The following is a 23,588-nucleotide window of genomic DNA, read 5'->3' as shown; positions in this document are numbered from 1 at the left end:
CGTATCTTCTACAGTGAAACCAGTGTGCTCTACCAGCCTCTGGATTTTATTTTTACAGAAGTGTGGGGAGAACATTTTTGAATCCACAAGGTTTTCTGTATTTTATCCGTTACTTGCGGGCAACTTCCTTTCCAGAAGCACGGCAGCAATGGAAGCAGGAAACACAATTCCAGTTCTTAAAATAAAGCTGGAAGTTATTTTCCTTTTCAGCAGCACCTCACCTAATTTTAGACTTTAAAAAGTCTGTTTCCCAATAATTTTCCTTTTCTCCTACCAAATCCAGAATTTCAAAGCCGTAAGTCCCACGAACAATCCAGATCATCGCCCCCAGGTTGCCACCTGCTGCCCTCGAACTGCAGCAGGTATTGTCTGCAGGAGCGTTGTTTCCTAGCTGCTGGGGTCAGTTTTAGTAGCGGGTCTGCTGCCTGCTTGTCTGCAGTGCCGAAAGGAAACAGCAAGGGAACAAAACTATGCTTTTCTTGGGAAACCACTCCCTTCGGAATGGAGAGATATGGCTTGCCACTTTTATTTTGTTTCCCCCTCCAAAGTAAGCAACAACATTGCAAGGATCAGGGCCAGCGAGAAAAGAATATTATTTAAAAGGCGTCATCTATCTAGCCAGTGTGTTTCAGGAAAAGGAGTCTCCTGCTTCATATTTTAAGGAGTGTAATAAAAATAGCTATCGGTTTAAGAAAGGGGCTGATGGACTGGAGAAAGTGACAGCAGCAGCACAGGGAAATAGTACTCCATTTATCTGAGCAAGCTAGCACATTGATAACGCTCCTCTCAGCAGTAGGTGCTATCAAATCGGAGACAATTTGTATCCCTGGTGTGGCAGGTTACTTACATGGTAACAAGTCCCCCCGACATTATTGCAGATCATCATTAACTAGCTACTGCTGTTTGTTTGCTGTTACCTGCTAGACGACGTTCGTGAGTCATGTCATATCATTTATGTATCTTGCCCGGTTTAGGGACCTACTGCTTCTGAAAAGAGACTCAGCCTGGGATCTCTTCCCTTGCTTCGTTTTACATGGGGGGAAGAAAGTAAGAGAAAAAAAATTACTGGTTGCGACTTCCCTCTTGCTTGAACATAAGCAAACTGAAGGTTGTGTAGCATATGTTTAACAGGCTGTGATGAGTAGCACCAGTGGGCACATGCAAAAGAAAGGGACAGAAGTCATAAGGAAGAAGGATGGGCTCTTCTCGATCCTCAGATCTGATGTTGGCAGGGGTGTGGGTGTGTAAGCATCCAGATAAGGATTAACGGCTCTAGGTGGGATATCCTGCTTTCTGAAGATCTTTAATCCGTTGGACTGGCATCCTATAAACACATTTCTTACTCGATTATCTTTCTCGGCATGTTTTGGTTTCCTTTTCCTTTGTTCGGTAATATTTGTAATTACTGTCTGTTTATTAAAATGTGAGGTCTTTTTCAGCTCGCAACCTGAAGGCTCTTTTTTATTCTCACAAGTTTTTAAAGTTCTATTTGGTTATCTTCTAGCCTGATCTTGTTTTCTTTCAATAGCATATTTCAGCCCTTTACTGAAAATATGGGGTCAGATAGTCACTTTACAAGTCTTTGGAAGCCAATTGCAAAATCTCCATTGAAGCCAGTGCATCCCTTGATTTGTAGTTGACAGTATGCCCCATTATATCTATCCTAAATAGTTGCAGGTTAGGTCACTCAGGAGGGAAGGCTATAATTTTTGTATGAAAGCAGTTTGGTGAAACTATGATATCAGCACAACTATTATAAAACATGAAGTGCTTTGTCTTCTCCCTTATAAAATGTGTAATTTCTACCCATTATCAGTATTACTACGAGAGTCCTTGCAGTAAACTTGTCTTTTGATAGGCAGAAACTTGTCTTCGCTAGGAACGAATACAGTGAAGTGTAACTTCTCTTTTAAAGGAGAATAAATAAAACGAGTGAGGTTTACTAGAACACAATAAAGCCGTTTCCAGGAAAGCTGCTGCAGAGGCAGGTAGGACATGCTGAAGATTTATACTTGGGGTGAATATGTGCAAGTACCATAACGATGCTCTAGAGAACATTGGAGTAAAATATTTGATCAACAGATATGTCTAAAGAAGATACATGGTTTGGTTTTCTTACTAGCTTTCAGATTACAGTAAGACAGTTAAATGAAGGTTCCTTTAAACCTATGCATGAATAAATCATCATGGCTGGGAGGAGGTCAGATCTAGCATGGTTGCCTCTTTTCTAGACGGAGCAAATTTTGCCCACCAATCCACCAGATTGTTCAGTTTGTGGATTTGGGGACAAGCTCCAGGAGAAGGGAGAAGCTGAGAAATGAAAGGTTGGTCTCAACAACGTCGTACAACTCGCTGTGCAGCTGCTACCACGAGAAGGGTTTTAAAACCAAAGCATGGCTTATCCTCGCTAGGTGTGCAATTGTTTTGAACTAATTCAATCAAGATTCGGGAGATTATAGTGAAATAAAGCAAAAAAAAAAAAAAAAGAAAAAGATCAATAAAAAGGGTGGAGTAGCTGCTGTGATTAAGAAAAAAGATTACTGTTGATTTATTGATTCAGTCTTCAGCTTGCCATCTCAATCGGGGGGGGATTTTTTGTTAATGTTATTAATATTTATACTTTAGTACTATGTGCCAATTAGAGTAGAACGTAATTAAGTCTCCAGGCCTGAAAATATTAGGCCCCACGTAGCACAAAGCCTTTGCATTGCGTGTTACTGGAAAGAGAAACTTAAGTCTGAAAATCTGGTGCAGAGCACAGAAAAAGGCCTGTTCTCTTTTCAATGCAAGAAGCAGTTTTTGTGGTTGCCCTTCCTGGGAACGTCAGAGAAAGATGGTTGCAGAAGCCTGTTGCTAAGCTTTTGAGTTTTGAGGGAAGTCACCCTGACCAAGCCCATCTTCTCCTGCATCTAGCGAGACATGTTCCTCGAGCTCGCATTGAAGCTCTCCTTTTCGCTGTAGAAAACTCAGTTTTGTGGCTCTTTCGTCTTCAGGAAGTTTTGTGGTGCTGGTGTCTGGGTCTGGGCTCTCAGTTAGCATGACGCCTTGGTGTAGGGTCTTACTCTGCAATGAGCAGCACGAATTATAGGAGCTCTCAAGGTCTTCCCTTCGTCGTGAGCTGGGAACGGGATAGTTGAAGACTTATTTTTTTCTATGTAGAGGGAAACATGAGAACTCATTGTTGTGAAGCGGCAGAACTGAGTCACCGAGGGTTTAGTGAAAGAAGAAACACATCTCATCAGTGCAAACCAGAATAAAAAACGTGCTTTCTTCATTACTCATTATACCACAACGAGAATCAAAATCACTCAAAAATTGTTGTAACAGCTATGTGTTGCTTAGATAAAATAGTCTGGAAAGGATAGATTTTGTGGGAATCGCTTCTATTTATGCAATGCAATATGCGAAGCCAACTTGCTGTGATTTTTTTCCAGTTATGTGCAATTATGTTAGATTTAATCAAAGAACTTTGAATTACTTACACCATTCTATAGCGCTTGCATGGTACCTCTGGGTGTCACTGAATGAGTTGTGGCCGTTTAAGTGTTCTGCTCTTGCAAACAACGCAGTGGGAAAATTAATTTAAAAATTCCTTGTGTATCTGGATGCTTAATTTTTAGAGCTGCACTATGTTCTGAGCTGTTTTGCTGTATTTTAAGCATAAATCCTATTTTTTTAAGACAAACAGTAAGCAATTCTATTTTGCTTTTAAAGTGTAAAAAGATTTACTGTATGGTTTACTGGGGGTGGGGGGCTGAGTTTAACCTGTCGTGTCAAACACGGTCCTTCAACTTCCTTTCCCGCTTCCATATGGGTAGCCAAAGTGGTTGAGACTTGGTCTTGAAATCAGTGTGGTATAACACATCGCAGCACGTATTACCCTCCTTCGGAAAACATGCTGTGCCGCCCTGCCCACCAGCCTGGGGGACAGAGCCACGTTGCCCTTATGGTCCACAAGTGATGGAGCCACCAGACCTTGGCTGGTTGGGATCATGGGGACAACTCGATGTGCATGTCGGCTGTCAGCTCTTGAGCAGCTGAAGCTTTGAGGCCAGGCGTGAGCACACGTGAATAGTTTGGTAACCACGTCTTCGTGAACCCCCACCTCTGCAATGGGCTTTTTTGCCTGTGGAGCTGCACCAAGTGTGTTTTCTCTGTTCAGTCACTCACAAGCTGCACTTTAGTATTATTGGAGGGAGGGATTTATTAGTTTCTCCTATTTAAGAAGGTTTAATTGGTTCCTGTAATATTTCACGTTTGAAGTATAGGTAAAGCACAAAATGGCTCCTGAGGAAAATGGAGCCAGCTTGAAGGGAGAAGCCCTTCTCTGTACCACAAGAAGCCTTTTTTAAAAGCAAAAAAAAAAAAAAAGAGGACAGAAAAGTCTTGTTGGTTCTCAGTGCCTACCTGGACTTTTTTTTTTTTTTTTGCATGTAACGACTACCTTGCAGCAGCTGGAGTTGTGTATGAATTTTCTTGGTGTGAACCTGTGGGTAGGGCAACAAATATAACATGAAAGATCTTGGCCAGTTCTTTCTGCAAAGGGCAGAACCGTGTTGCCTGCGTTGTGTTGTGCTGGGGCCTGTGCTGGCAAGCCGTCCGCCGTGGTGTTGGTGCAATGGCCAAAGCGCTCTTAGCAGGCTGAACATCAAGGGCTTAGGAAGCTTCGCAGCCCCTGAGTAGTCAAACAATAGAAATACTTTTTGTATTATTTTTCAGAAAGACCCTAACTTTGTGAACCATCAATTCAACACATTTGGACTTCAAATTTAGTTAATCTTGCAATGGTTGTGAAAGAAGTGTACTGTATTTAGTAAATCTGTGTCTTAGAAAAGACAATAATTGTTATTTAACCATACAAAATAAATAGCTATATAAAAATGAGCTTCATCCCCCCCCAGGAAAAGCAATAGAACCTATAAAATTTATTATTTTTGTTACTCTTGCCTACTCTCTTGCAGCTGCTGGAAAAGCGGCTTGGTGCACAAATTAAAAAGTAAATAAAAGGGTTTGACGCAAGCATTGCGAGGTATGTGCAACACGTGAGTGGAAAACCGGTCAAATCAGCAAACAAAGCGATGTGCCTTCTTCAGTATCCCAGGCAAACCTGGGAGGGATGGAAAGCAGTAATGATTTTTTTTCTTTTTTAGTGTGAATGTTTTAAAAACATTGCCGACTGTTAGTGTCAACAAAGAAGTACAGAGGAAGAAAAGCAGAAATAAATGCGTGTCTGGAAAGGTGCATCAGAATACAGTAATTATATAAGCTTTATTTTTGTTGCCTTTGATGCCAGTGTAAGTACGTGAAAACTAATGCGCTGCAGAGGACAGGTTTGTGGTTGAAATACACTTGATAGATTTTGACAAATTAAACAGTTGTAAAGATGTTTGGAAGTTTTCCAGATCTTTACTGTTATTTATGTCACTGAACTAAAAAATCAGTGGTTAATTTGCAGTTCTTATAATTTTTATGATACTTATGTTGTTGTAAATTTAGCAGCGTGCGGCATCAACTCAGCGGGATACATTTTATGTTGTCAGCTACCTTTTGACATCATAATAGATTTCAGTTGCCAGAGCTTCAAGGAGGGAGAGAGAGAGAATAAAATGTGTGTGCAGCGCGAGCGCCTGGATCAAACCCAGGTAGGAGAGGAGCCAGTCTGCGGGGCGGCTGCTGAAGCCAGGCTTGGTTCTTTGGGGATGGTGGGGATGCTCTGGAGTCCTTGTGCACATGGTGATAAATGTGTTTTAAGTGGTAAGGATGGATAAGATGCTGATAGGACTGGGCCCTGCGGTATAGTTGGCAGGCCTTTGAAGGCTGGGGGGCTGCGTATGGCTGATAACGGCGGCAGTGCTGAGCTCCTCGGGTCTCGTCCCACCACGTGGACCTTCTCCTGACCCTGTGTCCCAACAGCACCTGATGCAGGCTGTGGCTAAAGGGTGGCAGGTTGAGGTTGGGTCTTCCAGCAGTTGTCAAGCTCATGTCTGTATCAGTGTGTAACCCAGTTTCGGGAGGGCTATCCAGCCCCAAGTTATTTCTGCTAGCGACTTCTTCCACATGTGGTGGTCCACGGTATGTTTCCTGAGTAAATACTAGGTAGAGACAGGCCAAGTAAATCTCCAGTGTGCTGCAGTCGGATGTGGGAGCACCTTTTGTCCTGTGGGATGGTGTTGATCGAAAAGAGAAGGCCCAAAGAGGAGCTTTACAGAGTGCCTCTGATACCTGAATTCATACATTTTGCAAGCTTTTTTTATAGAGGCGTTTTGTGTAGAGACTCTCTATTCTCTCTATTTATAGAGACTTTCCTTCTATTGTCTCCTATCCTGGAAGAGAGAGAGACATCTTAAGTTTAGGTGGCTTAAAGAAGAGATGTACTTGTTTCCCTCTTAGGAGGCTTATTTTAGTGGGTTAAAAATGATGTTTTAATCTGAGGAGTAAGACCCGCCTCAGGAAGGTGTGACACATGAAATGGACTTTTTATAAAGCGTAGCCATGCCCTTCCCATCTTCTACTTCTTTCAACATTTGCCCTTTGCCTCCTAAGCCTGAAAATGGAAGAATTTATTAACGGTTGTTTCCTCAGTGTTTGTGGTATTAGCCATGTTTCTCAAGGGCGTTTCACGGGCTCTTTCCACTCTAATGGGATTGTCCATTGAGTTCAGCTCCGGCACATTGGGGATCCGTTCGCACAGATAGCTGATTAAGCTGAACCTCCTCATCCGTAGGTAATCCCAAAATACGCAAATTGTTAGCATGAGATTGGTTTTCTAACATTTTGGGGTTTATAATTAAGCGCTTTGTAGTTGTCCTCCCCTTCTACCTCCCTCCTCATCAGAGTCTTTAGCCGTGCTGACTCCAGCTCTCCCGTTCCCTTTTACCCCCCCCCCCCCCCCCCCTTTCCCTTGGAGGTAGTTTTATGTATGACTCTTTCTCTGGGTACCGCTTCAAAGCTGCAAGACTTGGAGTAGATTTTGGGTACAAAGAAAATTCGTGAAAAGAGCATCGTGCTTCTGCTTGGCTTTTGCTGGGTCTTTCTCACCCAGATCACAGCGGCCGATACTGGAGTGAGCATGGACGTGGCTCTGGGGAAAAGGCACATGTTTGCTCTTGACTTATTTTTACCAACCCCATCTTTTGGCAAAGGAGAGATTGGAGATGGGACAACTGAGGGGACTCCATTTGCAAATGAGGTGATTAGGTGTTGGTGTGAGCACCAAGGAGCTGAGCAGGAGCACGGTGTTTGCTTGGGCAGCCGCGGCCCCGCGCAGATGCCTGCACCGTGTTCCTTCGGTGCTCTTCAGGTGGAAGATGCTGCTCTTGTGTGTTAGAAGAACACGATCAAATTTCCGTTTTGCTTCGCAGCAGCAGACTAGTATGTTAGTCTGTGTTCGCTGGCTAGACTTATTCTGGCTAATGTTTGCCAGATTCTTCTATTACATATTAAAATAAGATCTTTTGAGTGGGTTTTATTTTTTTGTGCATGTTTCAAAAAACTAGGCCAGCCCTAACAAGCACATTTTCGTGTTTTTGTTTTTGCATTTTGTCATTTTACATATTGAAAAATGGAATGCAAAAAAAAAAAAAAGCCTGCTAACATAAAAAAGAAATAAAGCTTTGCATTATTCTGCATAAGTGTTAAAATCTGACTGATAGTTTGTATATACAGACGACTTTTTTTTTTTTTATGGTGTTTCCTTTCCCCACCCAAAGATCACAGATGCTACGATAAAAATTAATGCCCTTTTAGTAAATGCTTTTCTTTTCAGAACTTGGCCTAAAGAGGGTCACACAGTGCTTTTGTTACTAATAAATGTGGCAAGATTTAGGTACAAATAATAGGCAGACATTAATTTGCTGGGGCAGGAACTTCTAAAAGAAAATGCAGAGCACTTCTCCCTCCTTAAATCCAGCTATTTCAATATCATAAAGTTTTTATTTTAACCATCAGGAGAGCAGCCCTGTTTGAAGAATTCATCTTTAAAAAATGTCTTTGTAAATTGAGATTTTAGGACTACCTATTTGGAGGACGTTCCGTATGATAAATGACCCTTATAAGACAAAAAAAAAAAAGTAATTTTGCATGTCTGCTTCCTAGGATGTGTGATAATAATAAATGAACATTTTATATATCATTATATATATATCATGGCAGAACAAAAATCAGAAGATATATTATTCATTATTCCTGTTACTTTATATTTAAAAGGCAAAGGTTTTTGCTTCTTTGCCAAAACAACGGCTACAGAATATATTTGTAATAATCCCCGCAAATATGAAGGGTGGACAGATCTTCCTGGTCGTTAGCACTAGAGAATAGAGATGCCTTTAATTGTATTCATTTGAACATTAATACATTAATGTTGAGATTTAAGTACTGTTACTATTAAAAATTAAACTGGAGGAGCAGTGTGCAGATCATATGCTTTAGTGTAAGTTGTCAGGTGCAGTGTTTGCGTATTTAGCCTGCCATTCCAACACTAAAATGGATGTTTGAGAGCGGATTTGGCTTTCCGATGGACACTTCTTTACACCACCACCCCCCGGTTTACTTTCTGGCAATAGTATTTCTTTTCACGGTTGCATGTGCACGACTGGAGCAAAAGTTGCACTGATTAAAATCAGAGGCAGCTAAGGAGTAACTTGTTTGCTGTCCTGAAGTCCTCTTGTTCTTCCCCCCGTCCTCCCCCCGTGCCGTGTCCGCGGCTATTTTGCAATATGCAACCCCCTCCGAGCACCGCCTGCGGAACTGGAGTAGCTCTGGCGTGTAGATTTCCCAGTGGGAGAACTTGTGTGGATGGTAATTTTAATGAGACCTGATTTAAGCAGTAGAATAGATCCATAAAACTAATACAAGCAGACTTTCAAGAGCTCTACTATTTGTCAGGGCAGTGAATTTTAGAGGTGCATCCATTGGCTTGGTAAAGAATATTATAATCTCAAAAACTTAACCTGTATTAATTCAGATTGTTTCTATGCAAAGTACTGTTGAGAACTTCTCGAATCCAGGGCAGGCCAAATATAGACTTATTTATTTTTGAGGCTCAACTTTCATCCAAAAATCATGCTGGAACCACAGGACCTGAAAGCTGTGCTCTATATGAATGAATGCAAAGTCTGTATGAGTGCACACAGCTGTGCCTCCAAGCTGTGACAAACCCTCAGCTTTGCTTTTTTTCCCCTTCATTTAAGGCCACCGCTTGGTCCATAGGTATTTCAACCTCTCCCGCATTGTCACACCTAGTTATATATGGCAGCAACACGGTTTTCTTCTGTCCTGGGATACAGGCGTTACACCCATCCCAGACCCTGAATCCCACTTCAAGTAATACACTTGGTCTGTGGCTTTTATTTTTCATCCTGGTGCTCAGGAACGTCTCTTGCTGTTGTTGGAAATCGTGTAGTTCTGCTTGGCCTTATTAAACTGTTTTCTTTCCCTCTCTCTCCTCCCCAGCCCCTTCCCTCTGTCCTGGTTTTTTTTGTTTTGTTTTGTTGTTTTTTTTTTTTCTTCTTCTTTTTTTTCTCCCCCAAGTAGCTTTTTTTCACCACAGCTATCTCAAATGGCAGTGAGAAAGACAGCAGGTGGGGGAAACTCAGGGCAGGAGCTCGAAGAGGGAATAGGAAGAGCTGGAGCATGGCGATGGAGGCTGGGGAGACCCAGAAAGCAGCAGAGAAGAGGGCAGAAGAGCATCTCGGGTGGGGGGAAAGGGGAAAAAGTTTGGCGGGAGGGATGGAAGCTGAGGGCAAGGAGAGGCAGGCCAGGGATGCAGCGTGCAGGCTGAGCGGAGGGATGCTCTGCGCCGCGGGAGGGGGACCCCGGCTCTCCCACCCCCTCCCGGGGCCCGGGCGACCCACCGACGGCACAAATGCAGGCGAAAGGAGGTGGCTTCTGCCAGAGCCAGCGGTAGCGGTGGTATGCATTCAAACGGGGGAAAAGTTTATTTGCTTTTTCTCGCAGGATATGCTAAGTGATTTTGCAGTTTGAGTGGAGTGGCATTATTGCACTTAGCTCTGCATTTATTAAATAAATTTGTTCTCCAACTCAAGTGTTAAGTGTGTATTATGAAACCTCAGAGCCAATCTTAGTGGTTGCAGTGTGCAAATATTTTTAAAATTATGTAATTAAACAGTGGACATTGCAGCCCAAGCCCTGAAGTGATTTATTAATTGAATGGTTTGATTAAATTTAATGTTATTTTAGTTTATACAGAAAGGGTTGGTATCTGTTTCCCAGACAGGGACATCTTGTGGGGCTGTCAGTGATGGTTCAGAGGTCCTTAGGAGGAATCTTTAGCACCCAATTAAATATTAACCAAGATGATGTGACTCGTTCTTTCTCTGTCCCTGAAACTGTGTTTTGACATCTAAGGCTGGTGATAAAAATTTGCTCGGCAGAATCACTTGCAATGCACTCTATTTATCACTAGATTATTTCTAAATTAATCACGCTAAAAATCTTTCCGTTGTAATTGTGCTGGGGCTCAGTGCTGTATGAGGTGTGTAAATAAAAAATACCCTTTTAATTTCACGTTAACTGTATCTAGCCGCTGTTGCAGCCAAACTGTATCTGTTTCGGTAGAATGTCATTTTAAAGGTATTGTGGTTACTGAGCGGCAGCTGTGATTGAAAAGTATGTAAACTAATCTTTAGTTGCTCGTGTCATTTTTATATTCTTATGTCAGAACACAAGAAGGCTGCTTTAAATTTGTCTTTCACTGTGTATTAATTTTCAAGTCTAATTTTTCTTGGGTTAAAGCATATACTGCATTCTCTACTACACATTACCATTCAGTGCCAAAGTAAATGGCTACTTGTGAAAAAGTACAAAATTAGTTCCTGCTTGATTACTGTAAAATACATATTTATTTTCATAGGGAGAGTTTTTATTACCAGTGTGTAAAGTACAATTATCCTGCGTGGTATCAGTGACTTAAAAGACGAAGTAATCAAGAACCATGTATTTATTACTGTGAAGAGCAATAAGTTTTAGGGCTGTGCATTGCTTTCCCAAAAACAAGAAGGAAGGTGCAAGGCGGAGTTTTTTGGTGTGTTTTTTTTCCTTCTAGGGTTGCACGTTGCGTTGTTCCTGCTCTTGTAAATGCAGACCATTTAAAATTAAATCCTCAGTTAATATGTCTGCATAAGAACTTCTTTGTCTCTTGATGCCCAACCATTGAAAATTAAATGTGGTTGCGGATAAGTATTTATTCATACCATACCTCACACCTGATCTTGTGTCAGTATGACATCATCTTTGCCACAAAGATTTCTAGTGGTTTAAAAATGTTCCGTTGTGAAATAAGTGGGAGAGGTAGAAAAGGGGCAAGGAAGGCAACAAAAATAAACTACTAGTGGGATTTGATGTTTTGCCAATTAAAAAAAAAAAAAAAACCAACATATTCTGAGGTCCACATGCTGCCTTTGATCCATACACAGGACTTCCATTTGTGCCAGTGGCTGTTCAGCCTGTGGAGGGAAGGCTGTATATGACTTAATTTGTATGTTGTGGGAAGTACATTTTCCTAGCATGTGGTCTAGCTTACTTGAAGAATCTGAAATGCATTATAAATGTAAATGCTGTGTTTAAGTAAAACTTCATTATGTTTTGGTGGTTTCCAAAAATGCACAGGATTTGACCTTAAAGTGTTATTTCAAGGTGTTATGATGTATGAGCTAGACTTTGTAGTCTTCTAAATTAAATCTTTGAACATGTTATTATTGTATTTTGGCATCGGCGAGATGTAGTTCTCAGCTATTTTCTGTCACAGCCTTCATTTTTCTAACAAGAGTAACAAGACGGGGCCAGATTCTTCTGTAAGAGGCGTGCGCGGGATGGGGATTACCCTGCATTACCCGTGGTGTAACCGGGGACAGGTCTGCCATTCGCAGCCAGGTCCAAGGTCACGACTCCTTGTCCGTGGCTCGCCATCGCGATGGAGCTGGTGCTCCCGCAGAAACGCCGGCCACTGCTCCCCTTGACCGCTGCAGAGCCCCACGTAGGATGTGGTGAAGGGCTTAGCATTTGGATCCAAAATCTGGTTCGTATATAAAAGGGGTTGTGTTTCTGTTTGGAAAATATGAGCCCCTTTTACGTAGCCCAGGTGTGGATTAGCTCTCTAAACCATTTGCCCATTCCTGTGTTTGTGGGAGACTGTTTTCAATTCTTACAAAGAGGCCGTACAAGTCAAGCCGTACAAATGGCAGAAGCAATCCAAAAATGGATTTTAAAAAAAATTAACAAAGTGTTTGTGATCTCAGGTTGATAGTCTGGATGCAGGAGCAGACATAACCATTATACATATGCTTATTTCCAAGGAAAATAGTTGCAAAACGTTTCCACCTATGCCATGAGTGCTCAGGGCTTGTATTTCACCTTCCCCTATGTAACAACCGTATGTTCAGGCTACAGGAGGACAAGAAGCGCTGCCGGCCGCGGGGCACCATCCACGCCATGGCGTGCGTCCCGCCGGGCAGCTCCCAGGCACGGGGAGGGTGCAGCCAGCCAGACGCAGCCATGGGGAGCGGCAGGGTTTGGGCCAGGGTATGTTGTTGCAGAAAAGTCGATTAAGAATAAGAGCTCTGAGTCAGCGCCCGGGGCCATAGCTGTCAGTCGCCAAAGCGCCGGAGAGAGACCGTCTTTGAAGTGTTGTTTTTGGTACCGGTTTCACGTCGCACGCTCACGGTATGAATCACGATGGTTACGCGGGTGATTTTCCCTCAAGAACGAAGCCAACCCCAAACAATCGTGGGGCCGCCCTTTTGGTCATTTCACATGGCTGTCTGGCTGTCTGTCTGTCCCGGGGTGGTCTCCCACCACGGGCTTGGGGTGGGAAGGGAGAGCGTTTGTGCAGCCACCGCATGTTGGAGGCTCGTCCTCCATCCCCATCCAGGAGGAGTTCTCCTCCTCCTTCACGAGCAGGCTGGCTCCTGGATGGGGGGTAGCCTGAAATAATTGGTGCAAATATTGGAAATCCTAGATGGAAAAGACACGAAGGATATCCCACTTCCCTTCCGTAATTCCTTCCCTGCATCCCAAGTAGGGCAATGCTTAGAAACACATCCAAGCTTGAGTTCAAAACGGATCGCTTACCCATGTTTCTTGAACAGCTAATTTTGCTGGCACGTTATTATTCACCCTCTGCTATTTTCACACTGTGACACAAAACTAGAGAGAAGAAGAGATTGAAATTTGACCGGTACGTTATCCTGATACCTGAGACGCCGTGTCGATATGAGAGTATCTTTACCACAAGGACTTTCTTGGTGGTTTTAGAGATCCCAGTGTGAATAAGTAGCAAAAGCAGAACTAATAGCTCAAGAGGCAAAAATATTTTTTTCTTAAAGAAATTGATTAACATGCAAATATGTACTGTATGCATATTAAATATCATTTCAAAATGTGATGGGCAGGAAGCATAAGTGATGCCATTTGGTTTTGTGGCATCAGTGTGGGTTGATTAAGGGGGTGGGGATAAATTTTGGGGATTATTGATATAGCATGAGTAGAGCCAGATGGTTGTATTACACATCTTTTGTGTTCTTGTTTGCTTCTTAAAGCAGTTGCAGAATTTTGCCCTGGGCAAAATTTACTCTTTGCTCGTATGTTCCCCTGTGAATTTACTTTTGACAAAGTACTTCACAAAGAGAGGAAACGCTGTGCTTTGTGCCCACAAACTCATCTCTTCCCTCCGCGTTTGTGAAGCCAACAGCCCTCTACTTATGAAATATTTTGTAACTTGTGAAATAAACTAGCAGTAGGCGCAGTTCAGTGCGTGTGTTGTGTGTTGCTGCCCCTCAGTATGCGATATTGATTTACAGAGCGGGTCGTTTTTTAAATTTTCCTTGCAGTGTTTTGGAGAAGAAACTGTGGAAATGGCAACCAGTTCGTTTTAATGCGCTACTTATGTAGTATTCTTCCATTAAAGAAATGTTGTCTTAAAGATTAATGAGCTAATTTTTCCACTACTTTTTTTTTTTAAGTTTTGAGATTGTGGTATACCTGATTCATGTGATCAAAAACACGTACTCTGTGGTATTCAGGTTGAGTGGGAGAAGGTTGTGCTAGGTAGGTGGTTCTTCACTGGGTGTTTGTGACATTTGTTGGAACTGCTTATCACCGGAACCACCAAAATTTACATGTATTTGTTATTTCCCTTTGAAAGCAAATTTTTATTTCCCATAAAAAGATGAGTTTTTGTAAAGGCTTTGTAAGAAAGAATTTGTCTTATTTGTGCCTCGCACCAGTTTTTATGGGTGTAACTCTATTGACTCAGCTGAGGTTACTCCTAATTTACATCGCTGTAGGCCCCTGGATGACGAGGTCTTTCTACATCTAGCAATTCTAGTGGAAACAGTCGTGCTTGTAAATATGTTCTGTCCTCTGCCTTTGTCCCCGTGTGAAACGGCGTGCTTGCAGAAGGCGAGGGGGCTCGCCTCGCTCGTGGCGGCAGGACTTTTATTGGGGACCAATTCGTGCAGCAGCTGCCTCGGTGGCTCCACGCCTGCGTCCCCTCTCCAGACAAAGCCGACCCCCATGTTTTGCCCAGGCTGCCAGCAGCAGTTTCGGGCCCTTTTTTTGGAACCGGTACTTGATGCGAAAATGGCTCTGACCCTACTGAAATCTCTGACTAGTTTAGTCGCAAGTCTGAGGCTGGAGCAACTTACTCCTCATAATGATGCCATTGTGCTCATCCTATCTGATCAGTTCTTGAAATGTTTTAGTAAGTCTATCTTACAACATTATAAGAAGATAATCAGCTGCCTTAGAAGGTCCCCATCTGGAGTATAGAGTTCTTTTACTGAAAGATGTTTTGCCTTTCCGAGATAGCTCTCGCATTTCATCATCTGTTGTGCAGAGATGAAGTGCATATGAAAAGTCAGTGACTCTGAATCCATCTGTTGTTATTATTTTCCACTGATAATTGGCTTGAACAATGAAATGTCTGTGTCTGTAGCCTTTGAAACTGTACACCCTGTTTATTTTCTGGAGGTCTCGCTCCACTCTCATACACCCCCCTCCCCCTTTTTTTTTGTTTGTTTTGTTTTATTTTGTGGGGTTTTTTTTGTTTGTTTCATTTTTCTCTCAGGCTCATAACTAGTGGAGCTTGCGTGAAGATGACATCTTTGACTCCGTGCATCAGTATGTGTCACTCAGCATCTAAAGCTTGCCTGCCAGTTTTTGTCAGGGTCCTATGTCTGTTCTGTGTGAGGATAGAGCAGGCTTACAGCAGGAAGGCTGGTGGCAGATCCAGAGTTCATAGATATCTTACCTGGAATGTAGTATTTATTTCACTTTCTCTATTAAAATATTAATTTAGAGCCCAGTATCTAATACCTATGGAATTAGATACTACCTGTAATTGTATAATATATTCGGTTGCATCCAGTTTTGCACGATGCAGGGTATTAATATTGGATTCCACTAACAGCAGTTCCATTAGCTTGCTCAACCAGTATGAGATATATATGAGCAGGGAGGCATAACTACCAGCCAGAACTGCCAAAACAGTCATTAGAAGCTCCATTGGGATGGACAAAGGCTTTTACACAGTGATATACTGATTAAATTTTGTTCTATGGTTTATTTGCATCAAGGTTAGATCACTATCATCTGTGTGAACCGCATTATCTGACACCTTATTTTGGAAGGTCATTTCAATGCAAAAATAGTGAATGATACAGGGGCTCTAAAATTTCTTGCAGGATTCTTTTGTGGAGGATTTTTATCCTGTTAGGCTGGACTAGCTCACGTTAGCAATTTTGCCGTGCTTTAACATGGTGAGTTTATCCAAGGAGAAGTAAAAACTCCCTCCATACTGTACAGGGTGCTCAGTGGAACTGAACACGCTTGATCCGCATAAACACTGTGAATTATATCCAGTATCCTTTGAAATAATCTGTGGCATATGCTGGAGAACCAGTAAATGTGCGTTGCATCTTTTAAAGCCCAAATCTTCCTGTGCCTGCCTGCGTGTAAGTGCTTTTTCAGAATGAAATTTCGGTGCCGGACGCAGTCGTGTCGTCCACGTTACCCTGTAGTCTGGAGCACAGGAGAGTAAGGCAGAGGAGTATAATCTTGTTTGTGTTTCAATGGCAATCATTTAATACTGCAAGTTATTAAAAAATAATTAAATTAGCAAAACCAACATGTAGCTAGGACTCACAATAAGAGGTCAATGTGATTTGACTCCTTAAGTTAGGAAGGGACACTGGTGAATTCCAATTGCTTTAAAATTGTGCTGCTTCATTCTATTTCTGGTATGGGAGGATAAACGAGACTGAAAAATAATTTATTTCTGTAGAAGCAAGAGTAAATCACAGTATATAATTATGTATATTCAATTATAATAATAAATGCTTAGAGGTGCTTGGTGGTTATCACAGTCTTTAATTCAGTTGTTTTTTGAAGTAAATATAGTTTGGAAGGGTTGTTTTATGAGAGTAATATTTTGAAAATAATGTTTTTAAGGGAAACTTCAGAAATGTCTTCCTTTTCCCCAAATAAACTAGTAAATAGGTGTGCATTACGTAGTGATTCAGAACAGTTACAATAGGTCTGCATGTGGAATGTCTTTTATATAGTAAACAAAACAGGGGCAGTACAAGCAAATTCAGATTTAGTCTGTCAACTCAACCAGAAGTCTCTATATTAATTTTAAATCCTTGTCAAGAAAAGACCAGGCCAGGAATGTATTTGGTTTCAGTACAGTTAATGAAAATGAATTTTACAGGTGGTGTTTGGTTGTGTTTCTTCTGCTCTGGCGAGATGGGTGGCTGAGCCAAAGCGGGCATAGTAGATGATTCAAGCTCTTTGCCAGAGCAATGCTTAGATTAGAAATGAACGTTTGGCATTGAGTTGTTGGTGCTGTTGTTATTTACTATTATACGAGCAAAGCGTTTAGCGCTATGATTTGATTTGATTTTGTAGCTCCTATCCCCTTAAACAAGCTGTGTAGCTTGTCAGAGATCAGGACAGGTAGAATGCACAGCAGGCGTCTGATTTGAGCCAGTTACTCATTTGCTGAGTGTTTGTGTTTATGCAAAGGGGCCTCTTCCTGCATATTTAATCTAGAGTAAGGCAGTGGCTTTTGTTGTGTTTAGACCACATACCTTCAGTCCTTCCTTACACTGCAGCCAGTGTTGAAGCACAGAAAGGCTGGATAGTCAAAAGTGCTTTAGTGTTTTCAAACTCTCAACTTTTCTGCAGTTGGTTGGGAATTACTGTACAGCTCTCAGCCTTTTTCTTCCTCATTAATGGGTAAGTTTGCACTCCGGTAGAATAAGGTACTTTTGTTTCTGTTCCATTTTATAAATGCACAAAATGTTTGTTTGTTTTTAATTGTCCAAACCTCTTTAAGCAAACCTGGTCTGCTGAGGGAGTTTGATGCAGGGAATTAGATCAAGAATACAGGTGTTTCTGGAATATACTTCTGAATAAAGTACTGCATGCTGTATTGCAATAGGCAGGTATTTGCGGGGGGGGGGGGTAGAATGAGTTCGGTGTTGTTATTCTTTGTACTAACAAATCCTGTTTTGTAACTATCCTGAAGATAAGGCTTCCATTGTTAGCTAAAAGCTTTCAAACAGTGTGCAACGCAGAACTGCAAAAGCAGCAGCAAAAAAAAAAAAAAGAAAGGAAGGGGGGGACCCCCCCCACCCCTCTGGTCTTTATTGTTTCCTTAGCAAGGGTCCTCACTAGAATGTCTGCGCTGTAATAGGAAGGTTTTTCTTATGTGGAAATTGAATCGTCTCTTCATTGATATTAATAGCACACTAGAGATGTTAGCCATGATGCAGAGTACCAGAACTGTAGAGTAGGAAACCTGATATTGCAGGGGGAAAAAATGACAGTCCTATTGCTCCTCAGTGTGGGAGACATCCCTCCCTGAGAGCGGAGTTTGCATAATGGCATCCTGGCTTAACTATTTACTTATAGGTATTTTAATCTCGGGCTCTTTCTTTTAGTATAGGCGTAATTACTGTGGCTTGCTCTTGCACTTATTAACTGTGCAGCTCGGTTTCTGATTCAGTCTGGACAAATTAGTTTTAAAAATGACTTTTGAGAAAATCGGTGCGGTGTGCCTGCACAATGTATATACCGTATATGTAATGTACGCTGTAGTAGGAGAACCTCAGAGTCCAACGAGAGGGAATTGGTATCAAAAATTAAAGAAAAGATGACAAAGGGCACATCTTCAAAGCAGACGGTTGTAGTACAGACAGCATTTGGAGAAATGTGGAAAATGTGCAGCGAGGCCAGAAGTAGTAGTTTTGGTTACCAATTAACTATTTCCTTCGTTTGAGTAACTCCTCTCAAACAGAAGAGTGTGCTGTTCCACCACATGTTGGAAAGTGTGAGAATCTGAATAAAATTTCATCAACCTTATTAAAATATGTAGGGACTTTGGTCTTCTTGGGTACAAATCAGCCTACAGACTCAGAGGCATTTATTAACAATAAGACTGCTGAGGGTTTTTAATAACAAAATTACAAATACCATATCTAATTGTAAGTGTATTACTTTTATGCACCAGTTAAAAAAAAAAAAAACTTTTTATGAGGAAAAGTACCTCAGTCAAAGCACCTTGTGTGATTAGTGCTATTGTATTCTTAAATTTTGATTGATAGAGATAATAGTTTTCACTTAAAAATACAGACAGGTACTTTAACTTTCCATGACAATAGCTATTTGCATTTCTTTTATCTTTTTGTTTAACATTTGTGGGGGTTGGGACGGATTTGATTATTAACTCTTATTGCACACCGAGGTAAATGCTAAAACAAAGCTTTTGTTAAAGCTTCAAAGGTAAAACAGCAAATATTGTTTTTAGGCTTCAATATTTAAAGGCTGTTAAAGGATACCTCGAAAATATTTTCACATGACCATGACCACGAGTATCACTTGCTTGTCAGGTAAGGGAGAGGAGTGCGGGCCGCCGGTGAGGGGCGGCGGCGGGGGCCGAGGGCGGGAAGGCGGCGGGGCGGGGGAGCTGCCAGGGCCGCCCTGACTCGAGGTGAAGGAGCCGGAGCAGCCGACGGGTCACGGCGGGGGGGCGGTGGAAATTGGCGTTCGCCAGCCGTGGGAGAACCGCCAGCCTTTCCCGAGGACCTCGCCGTGCCAGGCAGACCCACGCGAGTGGCGTAGGAGTCCTGGAAAGTAACGGGTCTGGTGGTTTTGGCTTGGCGGAGATGCCAGCGAGCGCTCCCGTGAGCCCGACACCTACGGCGGTTGCTCCGCGGTGCTCGGGGAAGGGATATTCCCTCTCATTACTTTAATTAGGTGAGGTCAAGTTTCAAAATGAGAGTGGTAACACAGACATAAAATGGTTAAGGCTGGCATTGAGGCACGGAGAGCTATTTTAAGAAACGGGAAGATCTGGCGAGTATAAAACAGGCGGCAGCGTTTGATCTCCTGGCTCTCAGCGTCAGTGAGATGGCCTCTCATCCTTTGATTGGGCATTTGACAGGTTTGATACTCGCTGGGAGCCTGGTATGGTCTTCACCTCTGATGAATTCAGTGAGGGCCAGCTCTGTTATGCAAAGTAATTCGTGTGAGGCAAATAACCGATCCATCATTAAAAGATGCAAGACTTACAGTCGCAGTTCAAATTCTGTATTGGAAGCGAGCTGTTCTTAACTTGTCTATTAACTGTACCCATATTTCCTATAAGAGCTATTAAAAAGCGGGGGAGGAATGGATTGTGATTAGTTTCGTAGCATTGGCTTACATCGAGTAATTCTTTTCCAAGGTTACGGTGGACTTGAAAGGTAATATTATTTTGAAAGAGAAAATGTGCTGTGCATAGTTTGTCCTCGTCCTGTTATTTATTTTTATTTTATTTTATTTCTGTTTAGAATAAATAATAAGCACCAGCCAGAGATTCTGAACAGCCTGCTAATGACTGAAAATGAAAATGCAGTATGATTTGCTCCCTCCTTCCACTAAGAAGCAGCAAGGTAGCGAGCATTAATATCCCTGTGTTTTGGCCTGTACCAAATCCATTTCCCCCTTTTCAAAGCGAGGTGGAAGAAGTGCACTTAGTCTCTCGCAGTTTTACTGTTCACCTGCGTTTCACTTTCTGAGGAGGTGATAATGACTCCCGGTATAGAAAATGTCCTGTACCGTGCCTCCTGAGATTTTATATATGCTGCACAAGAAAAAGTAGCCACCTTGACAATGGTCAGAAAAAATATTTCTCCCTCAGATTATTTAAAATAGTTTAATATATTTTTTTTTAGGTTGCTGGATACCTCTTAAAAAAAAAAAAAATAGGTACAACACAACTGAAGAGATGACTACTGACCATCCTGAAAGCAATTCTACATATAATTTGTGTGTGTTAGTAACTCAACCGAGTGCACTGGGTGAGAAAAGTAACCTGCATGTGGGATTGGGCCCACAAGCATGCCTGGTACCAGATGTTGCCCTTCACGATTAGTGTGCATCCTCTGTTTTCAGGATTAGCAAAATACCAAGTGAAAAACATTTTGTTGCCCCCCCCCCCCCCCCCCCCCCCCCCCGACAAAATCATTGGCTGCATCTATTCCTACATAGGACAAGAAAATAATAATTATGAAAATAGTAGGAGATATTTCAGCCTGTGTGCCATTGAATGTGACTCAGGGAGTTTTGAACGGAAAGAAACAGCTGTATTAGATGGTTACGGTTCACTTTATTGAGAAGACATTACTGCACGGAACTGCATATTTTGATGATCAGGTTTTGATATTTTAAAGCTTTCAGGAAGCCTTGTAGTAAATATTTTAATCAGATGCATTATAATATATTTCAGCTGGTCTTATATAAGAGAAAATGAATTGAAATCAAGTTTTAGAAACAGTTTTTTGTTGTGCTATTGTGTGTGGGTTTTTTTCTTTTTTTTTTTTTTTTTTTAATGAAAGGTGTGCTTTCTAGGTAGTGAAGGGAGATTCCCTTGCTACTTTAGGTTTCCAATAATGAATTGTAGGCTTCTCAAGGCCGGGACACTGCCAAAAAAAAAAGTACATGTATAATTCTAAGCAGGGGAGCAGCTCAACTGGTGTGCTACTTTCCTGTGTAAAATTACTCACAGCCAGTTTGTGTGGGATCAAGGTCTTTCTTAATCTATTTTTGGCTATACCCAATGCTGTTCTTATTTAGATATTAATACAGATGATGCTGTTTTAAGTAGAATTTCATTCTGCAATGCTCTCTATTTCTGCATATTCTTTATATTATTAGTAAAATTTGGCTTTGCAGTAATCACTTGGAGTTAGGACTCCATCCTGCAGCCTTCCAGAAATGACCTCCCTGCCTTGAAGGAGGAGAACACTAAATCAAATAAGCGTTGTGGGATCAAGAGAGTTACAAGGCCCGACCCGACAGCAGGTATAATGGCAAAGCATCTGATCTTTTTGCCTGGTCCCTTGGTGCCAGGTAAATAGGTAGGACCTGATCTGGAGCAACAGGGGGGCTTTCTGTTAAAGTCAACTGAAAGGGTTATGGCACTGGCTCATCTCTTTAGGCTTATTATTAGTTGTCGTTCCAAAATCCTGCTGAAAACAGGTATTTTAAAAAGTGACTTTGTATTCAAGGATTTAAAAATGTATTAGAAAAGCGTTTACCCACCTCGCTGATAGGTAAACTGAGGCACTCAGCGAGTAAACGCAGTTTTCAGGAATATCTGGTAAAATCTGAGCAGGGCATGTAGTTTTGCATGGCCTGTTCCCTGCGTGGGATGCCAGTTGAGCCGAGGGGACGGTGTCGCAGGCGCTTGGAGACCTTTCCTGCACTCGTGAGACAGCAGGACCACTGCTGCTCACAAAGTGGATTTTTGTTTGTGGTTTGGTTTTCTATTTTAATCATCTCCTTGGGGGAAAATATGAGTGTAGTGTGAAGTGTCTTGCTTTGGTAGGATGGGATTTTTTTCTTTGTTTGCTCCACATGCACACTTACAGTGTTGATGGTACTTTGTGTTTATGTTAAAGACAGCATGATGGAAGGAATGTGTGTTGCCTACATCAATTCACTCACCCATATAAACATTTTCAGGAGGAAAGTCTGTATTTGTGTTTCTACGTTTTGAGATACTCAACTTTTTGACTATTAATGAGAAATTTTCACAGGTGGGAACAGCTGTCTCTGCTGCTCATTTTAACTTGAATGGTACATTATCCAAATTTTTGAAAGCCAGGTAGCATATAGCAAGACGTAGATAACCAGAAATGAAAGAAGTCCAGCTTTCAGTCGGGGAGTAATTTGTGAGAAGAGCTGAAGTCCTCAGCTCTCCATGTGTGTTGCCCTCGGTAGACCACATTGGTCTCCTACCAGCTAATGGTGGGCCAGTGTTACTGGGTGTCCTTGGAGTGTGTTCAGTTCACGTATGATAAATGTGTTTAGAAAATGTTACCTGCCTCTTACAGCACTGCTGAAAGAGATATTGTATGCACATTTTATGCAAACGTGTAATTTTCAGCAGTTTCCTTAAAAAGTACATTTTAAGATGGTTCATTTGCTATCATGAAGACTCAGGGTAGAAATGAAGTCTGCTTGCAAAATACTGCCAAAATAAGGATCTGACTGCCAAATACCCAGAAAATTTATAAACCAGATAAATATGAAAAGAGGTTTAAAGTGTCAAATCCAAGATAACCCCCACAGCAAAGCAGGATAAAAGCCTTTATTGTTGCTAATCTAAGAGCACATCGCATGTCAGAGGTCATGTATTTTACATAAAGATGTATTGTTTTACATACTCTCAGGAAGGTGAGACCTGACCTATTATGATGGAGTAGTGTTATGTCCTTCACAGTGCAGAATCAGGAATGTCTTATACATGTCGCCCAGCAAAGTACGCAGGGCTTCCTGTACAGCAAACACGTACAAATTTTGGCCCCTGATCTTCCGGTACCGCATTACAAGAACTGTGAAAAGCTTCTCACTCGAAACATAAAAAATAAAAAATAAAAAAAAAATAAAATGCCAGTGAGCAACAGATAAAAGCAATATTCATTTTATCTCAAGGTAACCTTTTTTTTCTGGGTAAAAATGATCGGATTTCAATGGTAAAGAAGTAATGCCTCATTCTCATTGTGAAAACGTTTTTCCTTCCAAAATAAATGGCAAATGAGTACATTTTCTTTTGAAAGAACTTAATGAAGATTCTGAATTTTCCCAGAGGTTGGTATTTTACTGCTTCAGTAAAAAGCTTTACCTACTGATGTAAATAGCATAACTTACCATTTGATGAGTTTCATGAACACCCCCAAAACTTCACATCCCTCTGTGAATTTTATGAAATGGAGTTTCACGTAGCTCTATCTTACACATCCACAGGTCGCTGACTTTCCGTTTCATATGATGTCATCTGTGTCACCAAACTATTGCATATTTCTTTGTCTTTATTGCATATTATTCTGCACTCCTGCAGCAGAAGATCAACATTTCAGTGAAATTATGTTATAATTTTACTCTATTAAGGTATTTGGTCAATTGATGGGGAATTAATTCTGAATGCTGTTAGTGGTTTGAGTTAGTAACTTGATCTAAATTAATAAACAAATGTTTTTCTTTTCTCTTGTACCATATGTTGATCCCAATTACATGAACAGAAA

General features: G+C 41.6%; 1 protein-coding gene across 4 annotated transcripts in view; it reads left to right on the top strand.

Moving 5' to 3' along the window:
* FOXP1 (forkhead box P1) overlaps positions 1 to 23,588 on the top strand; it is a 389,382-nt gene that overhangs the window by 139,763 nt on the left and 226,031 nt on the right. The window lies entirely within an intron of this gene.

This window comes from Platalea leucorodia (assembly GCF_965183815.1).
Source record: "Platalea leucorodia genome assembly, chromosome: 9".
Taxonomy (NCBI): domain Eukaryota; kingdom Metazoa; phylum Chordata; class Aves; order Pelecaniformes; family Threskiornithidae; genus Platalea; species Platalea leucorodia.
This window is presented reverse-complemented; position numbering and strand designations above follow the sequence as displayed.